The sequence below is a fragment of the Corvus brachyrhynchos genome, unplaced genomic scaffold (genome assembly GCF_000691975.1).
Source record: "Corvus brachyrhynchos isolate BGI_N302 unplaced genomic scaffold, ASM69197v1 scaffold523, whole genome shotgun sequence".
NCBI classification, from domain to species: domain Eukaryota; kingdom Metazoa; phylum Chordata; class Aves; order Passeriformes; family Corvidae; genus Corvus; species Corvus brachyrhynchos.
The window spans coordinates 1,606,262-1,617,101 of NW_008237265.1; the positions used below are offsets into that span (position 1 = coordinate 1,606,262).

At 42.2% G+C, this 10,840-nt stretch overlaps 1 long non-coding RNA gene across 11 annotated transcripts in view; it reads right to left on the reverse strand.

Annotated features, from left to right (window-relative positions):
* Nucleotides 1-10,840, reverse strand: part of LOC108445768 — a 36,872-nt gene that overhangs the window by 16,796 nt on the left and 9,236 nt on the right. Inside the window, exons 4-6 of one of the 11 annotated variants that reach the window (XR_001860733.1) lie at nt 7,023-7,056; nt 6,824-6,910; nt 5,892-6,145 (exon numbers count right to left, since the gene is read on the reverse strand). The exons of 7 other annotated variants lie outside the window; for them this stretch is intronic. This is a non-coding gene — a long non-coding RNA (uncharacterized LOC108445768). Of the gene's footprint in view, nt 1-4,156; nt 4,573-5,891; nt 6,146-6,823; nt 6,911-7,022; nt 7,060-10,840 lie in introns of those variants that run through there. 3 more of the 11 variants (XR_001860732.1, XR_001860737.1, XR_001860730.1) reach the window with 3 other exon arrangements.

Consider the following 10,840-nt stretch of genomic DNA (forward strand, 5'->3'; position numbering starts at 1 on the left):
TGCACTACATACAACAACAGGCAAGGACATCTATCCACTTCATGGAACAGTCAAGGGATGTTCACAGCTGCAGGAAAGTCCCAAAAAATCTACAAGCTCTTGAGATATTTAAATATATAAACATATGGAAAAACCTTTCCAAGCAATGATAAAATCTAAAGGAAAATTGTTGGAAAAGTCAAAACTTCAAAAGTTGATTCCAATTTTGTGCTGCAGGTTTAACCTGTCCTACGTTACACTTGCTTGGTTATTAGCTACATGCCTGGAAAATATCACTGCCTAGTCCAGAGTAAATGCTGGCAGCATGTTCCCTATCACTTCAGCTTTCCAAGAAGAGAACGCTGGTAACATTTTTCAGGTAAAATGTTGATTACTGCTACATCATCCTCAGATTGCGTTTCTGCATCTTGGAACAGTCAAGAGGTTTCCAGGAAAGGCTTGCAAACAATTACCACATTCTTGTTCTCCATCAGTCACCCCAGCATAGCAAAACTTGACTTTATTTTTTATGATATCAAATTCAGACCAAAGCGTCCAGTTTTACCTTTGTTAGTCAACTGTACTTCATATTTTATATTTGCTCTTTCCTGGAGGCAGAATTATTCCAGAATAGATGGAACAGGATTAAACTAAATGTAGAACTTTCATCACTTCTGAACGTTGCACATCAGTAACTTGTGCCCTCCTGCATAAATGGATGCATAAACAAATGTCTGCATATACAGAAGATAATCAAGCCCAAGTCTATGAAAACTGTCTCCAGCCAAGATCACAGGGATTTTATAATAAAGCACAAATTGTGAATGCATGTCAGTAGTATCCATCTGGAAGACACTATTTCTGCATGACCACTGCAAATAGTTTTATGGAAGTGAAGAAAGAATGGGCATGTATTATTTACTCTTAGGAGGATCAGCAATGAGTTGCTAAGTATTAGTTACTGTTTTAAAGTTTTGCTACTTTATATCATATTAATAAAATTTATCATTACAAGCACAGTCTCTTATATGCCAAGAGTGCTACAACTCTGCTACTCCCTTTTTACAAGTCAGTTACTTCTTCATTTCACTTATGTCCTTATTTCTAAGAATATTTGAAAGTCTCTGAGGCAAACTGCTTTTTTCCAAGAGCACGAAGATGGATTTGTTCAGTTGTTAGCATTTGTGAAACAGAAGAAGTACACTGACCAAAGCCAGGAAATTCACATGCAAGGCAAGACTCCAATTAACAAACCCCTTGTTGACCTATTCTCAATCCAAGTACCTCATTTGACTGATCTTCCTCTATTGAGAAAAGGTTTGTATCTTGCTTGAGTAACACCACACAGACAGGAAGAAATGCCAAAAGTGGGAAGAGCAATGTTCTTACCTTGGTCTATGAATCAGGAGGAGCTTTCCATATGGACAGTGCTCATCCTCTTTCTTTTTCTGTGCCGTTTTTGTGTGACTGGTACTAACCTCACCTGTAATGATTTCTCTGGAGCTTTACTCTCCCAGTTGAACCCCTCCAAAGGAAACTTCACTGGCTTCAGATTAGGTTCTGTAAACTGCTCCTGTTAAACCTCCAAGCTGAATTTGGAAGACTAAAAGCCTACTGTACAAACTTTTAAGTTACAGATTTGGATTGTTCTGCTATCAATTCATGTCTTTCATATAATCTATCAATTAGTTGCTAAATTAGATTAGGAACTAACTTCCCTACCCCTTTGCTTTCATGCTTTGGACAATTGGCAAAATGTACTTGTAAGAAATCTGTCTTTTCTTTCTCCGCAGGACTGTACATCAGAAAGGCCATTAATCTCCTACTAACAGAGCAGGTTTTCCTGCTCCATTTTCAATATTCTGATGATTTTCACTAGCTTCTTGGTGTTTATACATACAAATTGACAAAGAGTCTTTTTCTCAGAATAATCACCATTATTACCGTTATTTCTGGTTTTTAGATTTTATTTGAATGGTGAAATAACTATTGAAAAATATTTTGGAGCCATCTGCCTCTCATGCGTCTCGAGAAATCAAATATCTCTGCATTGCTCTGAATTATACTGCTACTATTAATATAGTCACAGTATCACCTCAATGCAGGTAAGGAAAAATAATCTCTATGGACTCTGAAGGTGGCTAATGCATCTGGAACAATATATTCAATTAACACGCAACCTACTTACCTGATAACAGCTACAGATACTGTGTTTGGTGAGAAAAGGCAATACTTAATCATTAAGCATCATTTAGAATAGGAACTACTGTTGTAATGCTAGGTTTCCCTGAGAGCTCAGTGGGGCTGCTTAGGGCAGGTCAGCCATTCTGCCCTCCCGGAGTCCTTTTTTGGGTGGCTCTGCACTCTTGCTCTGGCCAGCTATCAGCTCTACAACCCAGTGACGGCAAAGGAGGCAAGAAGAGTCTCTCCATAAGGATTTCAGAGGACCTTTAATGATTACATCTTGTCCTGGCGACCCCCAGAGGCAAAAAGACCTCGTGATGTGGGCGCAGGGGGGTTTTGTCAGCTCGCAGGGGTGGTACATGGGCGGAGTTGGGGTACAGGAACCAATAGGGAGAACCCGAGGGAGGGGCCAGGGCTAGGGGCAAGGGGGAACAATATGGGATAGGAAAAGCAATGGGTAAACAGATGACCACAAACTATTTTAAAAATTTGTTTGGTAATAGCAAGAATTCTACTCTCCTCCCAGCTGGTACTCCTTTAAAACAATTAATTTTCAGTCTCTTCTGTTTCAGATCTGAACTATTCTTTCTCCACATTACTCTGTGCTCATCTGAAATCCTGGCTGGGTTCCTACAAGCTGTGTGCAATGATGTTTCAGCAGAGTCCTTAAGCTTTGACAAGCAAGCTGCCTTTCCAGGGGCTAGCCAGTGGTGAAGCAAGTGCATGAAAACAAAGCCTTGTGATCAGGATTCAGAAGATTTGGTTCAATGCTAGGCTAGACTTTGAATCGGACATTAAGAAAGACACTTCCCCTACCTGAGGCGTATCCTGACCTGGTATAAATTGCTGTAAAGTCATAGCATCAGTGGTCCTAAGCTGCTGAGCTACTCTTTTGCCTCTGAATTCCCTCAGGTCAAGTGATGGCTTTTTTTGCATTTACTAGGGCACTGCTTGTTTTCTTTGTCCCCAGGTCCATTTTTTCCTGTGAAGGCTGTAACCTGCTTAAGGGAAGGAATTCCTTTTACTCTCTTTGTACAAGACACAGCACAACACAAAGCTGATCTTTCCTTGGGCTTCTAGGATTTATAATACTGGTTATTCTTTAATTATAATTAAATATTCTAAGCCTTTAAGAAATGAATGGTAGCTTTCCTTTAGTTTGTTTTATTTAGTGGGCTGTAAGAAAACAAGTCTGGAGTCTCAGAAACTGAAGGACAGCAGAGTGTAGGATTTGTATTGTAGATGACTGCATTTTTGTCTGCCACTATGTATTGGCAAGATGTACACCACCAAGGAGTATTAAATAGTTTCAAGAATAACACACTGGATGCTCAAGCACACTTTAAGGCAGACAGTTTCAAAACTCACTTTAGCAAAGGGGGAACCAAGCCACAGCCATGCTAAATGACTTATTCAAAATCATATGCTGGTGGTCTGTCTAATGGAGGCTGTATCCCAGTGCTCTCCATCAAGTCATCAGAGGCTTTAGTGCCACTCAGTAGGAACCAATAACATTACCATGATTTGGACATAAAATATTCAGTATCCTTGCTCACTGGAATGAATGAATTATTTACCCGTGTTTTAGGAGCTCTTGCTGTATTTCCATAAAAGCCCTTTGCTACTGAGCACAGGTGTCGACATTCAGCTACCAGACCCACAGCCTGACCTAAAATCAGGATGAACTCCCTGCGGGTGATCAGTAAATTAATGCAAAGAGGTTGAGTTCCATCTAGTGGTTACAAACGCACCAGCAGATTGTTTAGCCTGGAGGAGACTGACGGGACTTCATCGCAGTCTTCAACATCCTCCCAAGGAGCAGTGGAGGCGCAGGTACTGATCTCTTCACTCCCGTGACAAGACTCAAGGGAACAGCTGGAGCTGTGCCAGGGTAGGGTTTAAGCTGGATATCAGGAAAAGGTTCTTCACCCAGAGTGTGACTAGGCTCTGGAAAAGGCTCCCCAGGGAATGGTCACAGCCCCAAGGCTGCCAGAGCTCCAGGAGCGTTTGGACAATGCTCTCAGGCATGGGGTGGGATTGTTGAGGTGTCTGTGCAGGGCCAGGAGTTAGAATCCGTGATCCTGATGAGCCCCTTCCAACTCAGCATAGTGTGTGATTCTGTATCTCTCAAATGGGTTGGTTTTATCCCATGCACCTCTCCCAGGGCCCCAGAAGCAGCTGGGCAGCCAAGACATAACATGGTTTTTACTGTGTCATCACCACCTATTTGGTCCTTTGATTTCTGACCAGTCTTTTAGTCTTTGCCTTTCTGGGGCATTGACAGCCACACGTCTTCTGCCTATCAACTCTCTTTAGTTTTGTTCCTACTCTTGGGGCTCCTGGGCCCAGAAGCACCACGGGAGAGGAAGAGCTCCAGCCTGGTACCACAGCTGTGTGAGACGCTCAGCCCTGAAGGTAGGAAAGGAGAACAGGAAGATCCAAGTGCTTTGCACTGACAGCATGACATGTGGTGGGTCTGATTTTAAGCAGAGAACAACACAGCCTTCCCTATTGTTCTTTACAGTTTATTTCTTCATACAGCTTCCATCCTTAATGACTGGAAATTTTGTGGATTTTTTTTTTTAAATAATCTAAACATTTACTTCGCGTGTTGGAGTTTTGCTTCATTTTCATTAGCTTCATTTATCCTTCTCTTTAAATTCTCATCATTTACCTCTATTATTAGCTTACTGCACAGGCTCTAAATCACAGTAATCTTTCCCAAAGAGTTGCAAGCAACTCCTGCTGATTTTCAGCATCCCACTACCTCACAGCAAGGAGGGTTACTGGAAAGACCAAGGGGCTCAAGAGACTCACCATGCTGTCTTCACTGTACTATTAACTCTTGTGAATTCAGGCTTATGCTAACAACTGGTAAATTTTAGGTAATGCTTGTAAAGACTACCTGGGAGAATGAGCCACTGGTAAAAATGAGTATAGCAGGTCATGCTGGGCACTGTAACAAGCATTAAGCATTAGCTGATGTCTGGAAGGCTTTAGTCTGCACAGAACTAGAGTGCTGGAAGGAAGTTGGAATCTTGGTCAATGCAGACAAAAAGAACTTAATAGGCTAACAGGAAGGAAAAGAGGAGAAAGAAGAGCAAGCAGGAAACAAGGTCAGCTGGGCTTGAAAAAGAGCCCTTTTCAAGCAAGCTAGAGAACTTGGAAGCCCAGGAAACTGCAACTAGATAAAAAGACACAAGGCCTGAGGCAACACAGCGCAGATGTGGATGTGGTGCTGGAGGAGGCACTAGGCACTGCTAGCAAGAATAGCCTCTATAACACAATGCAGAATGTGCTAGACCAGATGGGAACGCATCCTTTCCACACTGTTCTGTTCTCTATGTACTTGTGTTCCTGCGACTGTAGGATTGTGGTCTGAGGTTTCAAGGTGAAATCTTTAATGGAGGGTAGAAGATGATATCACTCCTCCTTCTCCCCTTATAGAATCACTGAATAATTCAGGTTGGAGGGGACCCCTAGAGGTCCGCTCACCCACTCTCCTGTTCACAGCAGAGCCATCTTCAAGGTTAGATGGATTTTGCTCAGGACCTTGCTTAGTCAAGCTTTGAAAAACTCCAGCAGCCTCTCTGGGCACCACAGTGGTGATAGGTTCCCAAAGAGGCTGCTGGATCTCCATCCGCAGTGGGAAGAGTTTTTACCCCGTATCTAATTGGAAGATCTTATTGTTTGTGTCTGTTGCCTCTTGTCCTTTCCTTGTGCATCTTGAGAGTCTGGATCCTTCTTCTTGTAATCATTTTCTTTGTCCATGCTTTTCATAGTAGAACACACAGTAGGGTCTCACCTTCACCTTCTCTGTTCCAGGCTGGACACACTGAGCTCTTTCAGCCTTTCCTCACATGTCACATGCCAGAGCTTCAAATAGCTTGGTGGTCTCCCACTACTCTTGTGCCAGTATGCTGGTATCCTTCTTATCCTGGGGAGCCCAAAACTGGGCACAGAACTCCAACTGTGGTCTCACCTGGGTCAAGCAGAGAGGAAGGATCACTTCCCTGGGTCTGCTGGCTACATCTTACTAAAACATCCTAGGAAGCCAATGGGCTTTTTTGCCACAAGGCTACACCACTAGCTCATGGGCAACTGGTTGTTCACAAGGAACCCCCTGGTTTTTTTCTGCAGATCTGCTTCCTAGACAGTCAGCCCCAGCCTGTATGATTGCAAGGGATTACTCCCTTCCAGGTGCAGGACTTATATTCACTCATTCAACCTTCACAGGGTTACTGTCAGCCCATTTCTCCGCCTTGTCAAGATCCCTGTGAATGGCAAGCCTAATTCTCAGTGTAGCAACTGCTCCTCCCAGTTTCACACAGCTTGATAAGAGTGCACTCCTCATTTAACAAGATGTTAAACACAATGGTAAATGAATTTCCAAGAGTTTGTTCCATAATATTCTAAGAGACTGCAGTTAGAACTCAGGTTATATCCACATGCAGAGTGTTTCAACATCATTTCACTTGAAGTTTTGCATTAAGTTTTCCCCCAGTACCTCTGCTCAGAAGGGTTGAGAAAAACATGACCCAGAGCTGAATATTTCCCTTTTCTTTTCCTACTACTGACAACCATGAGAATGCCACTTGCCTTGAAAAATTTGCTTTTTTGTTTATCAGCACAAGGTCTCCTCTGGCTGACCTATGCTTACCTAGATGATTTGCACTCATAACTATGACAGCAAGGTCCTTTTTGTGTGCTTGTGTCCAGCCTTGGCAAATGACCTGAAGCAGCACACCTGCTAGAACAAAAATATGAGTGCACACAGGGAGTGTATGGATCAAATATATAAATTATCTGGGAGGCAGGTGCCCCAAATTGATTATGTTAAAGGGGAATATGACCATTACCTGTATGAAACAGATTTCAGGGAATTTCAAGGAGCTTCTTGAAACAAAGCAGTAACATGAAAAGAAGTAAAAAAGAAGCATGAAAATTTGTAACAGCTTATTATTATAACAGCTGTAAAAGGCTTCTGTAAAGACATGGTCCCCCACACCCTTCTCTATAAATTTGAGAGAGATGGATTTGATGAGTGGACTGTTAGATGGAAAAAAAAGTGCTTCGATGGTCATACCCAGAGGGTTGTGATCAATGGCTCAGTGTCCCAATGGATATTAGCGACAAGTGGTGTCCTTCAGGGATCCATACTGGGATCAGTGTTATTTAAATACCTCCATTAATAACACAGAGGAAGGGATCGAGTGCACCCTCAACAGGTTTGCAGATTGACACCAAGCTGAGGGTGCAGTGACACACCTGAAGGAGAGGCCAATCCAGAGGGACCTGGACAAGCCCCAGAAGTGGCCCATGGGAACCCCATGAGGTTCAACAAGAGCAAGTGCTGGTGCTGCACCTGGGTCCGGACAACCCCCGAGATCAATCCAGGCTGGGGATGAGCAGATGGAGCAGCCCTGGAGCCTCCTTTTCTCCAGGCTGAGCCTGCCCAGCTCCCTCAGCACTCCTGGCACTCTAGACCCTTCCCCAGTTCCATTCCCTTCTCTGGACATGCTCCAGCCCCTCAGTATCCTTGTCATGATGGGACCAGAACTGGACACAGCACCCGAGGTGCCTCAGCAGTGCCCAGCACAGAGGGCAGTCACTGCCCTCGGCCTGCTGGCCACAGTGACGCAGGCCATGTGCCATTGGCCTCTTGCCCACCTGGGCTCATGTCCAGCCACTATCACCAGCACCCCCAGGTCCTTCCCCACCAGGCACTTTCCAGCCTCGCTGCCCCAGCCTGGAGCTGCCTGGGAGTGTTGTGACCCAAGTGCAGGACATAGCAAAAAGGTGTTTACACACATCCAGTTAAAATACTCGTGCTAGAGAAGTCTTGGATTTTCCTTCTGCATTAATTGAACTGGCACAGCTGCGTGTCCACAGCCCTTGGCATCTCATGTCCTCAAAGGCTCCTGCCAAACCTTCCCCTACCTGTCCACACTGAGTACCTCATTTTTACCTCCAAATGTTCATTCTCTGCCCTACAGATTATTTCAAGCTTTACCGCCAAAATTTTCCCTACCTGTCCACTATGGATTGCCTCAGTTTACCTCAATATTTTCATTCTGTCCCCTACAGATTAACTCAGATTTTATCCCCAAAATGTTAATTCCCCACCCCCCCCAGATTAGCTAGATTTTACCACCAAAAATTCTACTGATTACCTCTGTCTTATTCCCAAAAGGCTCATTCTGTCCCCTGCAGATTACCTCAGGATTTTCCTCAAAAATATTCTATCCCTTCCATGTTACCTCAAGTTCTACCCCCAAAATTTTCCCCACCTGAACCCTGATTAATTCATTTTTACCTCAGAATGTTCATTCTCTGGCTTATAGACCACCCCAGGTTTACTCTCAAAAATTTTGCTACCTGTCCACTACTTACCACCTCATATTTATCTCAAAACGTTCTTTTCTCTTCTCTACACATTAACTCAAATTCAGTTTTACCTGAACATGTTCATTCTCTCCCCTACAGATTACTTCATATTTTATGCTCAAAACTTTCCCTAAGTGCCCATTACTATTACCTCATTTTTACTGCAATATATTCCTTCTCTACCCTGCAGATTAATTCATATTTTACCCCTAAAATATTATTTTTCCCCATACATTACCTAGATTTTACTACCACAAAGCATCCCTGATCACCACTATCTTGTTCCCAAAATGTTCATTCTGTCCCCTACAGACTACCTCAGATTTTGCCTCAAAAATTCCTTGTACCTTACACATTACCTCAAGTTTTACCCTAAAAACTTCCCCTCTGTCCACTACTCATTTCCTCAATATTTTCCCTCAAGACTTTCCCTTTCTGTCCATTACTCATCACCTCATTTTTTACCTCAAATTCATCATTCTCTCCCAACAGACTACCTGAAGTTTTACCCCCAATATTTTCTCTACCTGTCCACTACAGATTACATTATTTTATCTTAAAATGGTTATTCTCTCCCACAGAGATTATATCAACTTTTAGCCCTAAAATTTTCCTTCCTATACACTACTGATTATGTCATTTTTACCTCAAAATATCCATTCTCTATCCTGGAGATTATCTCAATTTTACTCCCAAATTTTCCCTAACTGTCCTCTACTGATTACCTCAGTTTACCTCAATATTTTCATTCTCTCCCCAAAAGACTAACTCAGCTTCATTCCTAAAATATTCACTTTATTCCCCTCTGCAGATTATGTAGTTTTTTTGCATTCTCTCCCCTATACACTACCTCAGTTGTTCCCTAAAAACAAGTCCCATACTTGTTCCCTGTAGATTAAGTAAGATTCTAATGCCCAAACCCTTCCATAAACTACCTCAATTTTCCCTGCAAAATGTTCATTCTGTCCCTTACAGATGACCTCAAATTTCTTCTCCAAACTATTCAGTCCCCTACTTTCTCTCAGAAAGGTTCTTTTTTTCTCTCTAAAGTGCCCCAGATTCACCACCCAAGAAAGGCTGATTTTGTTTCATCTATATTAATTCAGCATTTGTCTCAAAAACATCACCCGTGCTCCCCCTCCCAATCCATTTGCTTTCCCCTCAAAAATGTTCATTCTGTCCCCTAGAAAATTACCTTAGATTTTAACCCCAAAACATCCCCTGATTACCTCAGGTTTTACTCCCAAGATGTTCCCTACTGATTACCCCAATTTTACCTCAAAATGTTCTCTCTGTCCCCTACTGATTACCTCAGATATTAAACCCAAGATGTTCATTCTGTCCCCTGTAGGTTACCTCACATTTACCAAAAAAAGTTCATTCCGTGCCTTACCGATTACCTTAGGGTTTACACCTAGATTCTCCCTACCTGTCCCCTACAAATAACCTCACTTTTACCCCAAAAATGTCACCTACTAATTAGATCAGATTATACCCCCAAAATATTCATTATGTGCCCTGCAGTTTACCTAGATTTTAGAACCCCAGATCACCTCTTTTATCCCCCAAAATGTTTATTCTGTCCCTTACAGATTAGCTCATGATTTCTTTCCAAAATAGCCACCATCCCTTACAGATTACCTCAACTTTTATCTTCAAAATTTTCCCTACCTGTCCAATACAAATTACCTCAATTTTACCCCCAAAATGTCTTCTACTAAGAACCTCATTTTTACCTTAATTCTTTCCCCTAGGGATTACTTCAAATTTTATCACCCAAATCCTCCCCACTTCTGCACTACTGATTACTTTGTTTTCATCTCAATATCTTCATTCTCTACAATACAGCCTTTATCTCCCGAATTTTTCCTACCTGCCTCCTACAGATTACCTCAATTTTACCCTGATGACACTCAGCAACTGCTCTGCTCCTCGCCTAGCTCACCACAAATAGCTATTTCTATTTCCTTCATATAGATAATAATTTCTCACATTTTCAAGCCCTTAATTATAGCTTCATTTATATATTAAAAAGTTGTATTTGTATTTTCAAGCCCTATGGATCTATTAAGAAGTTCTTATATTCTTAAGCCCTGTATATAATATGGCAGGTACGGGGGTTTATTTCGAAATCAATTTTTATATAAATTATTATTACCTGTCGATATACACATATAAATGAGAACATTAACAGGATTTAGCATTTTACACACCCTCCCTATGAATTTTCAGGCATTTTTGGGCTGTAACCACCTGGGCTACCACACTGCCGTAAAGCACTCTACCACCT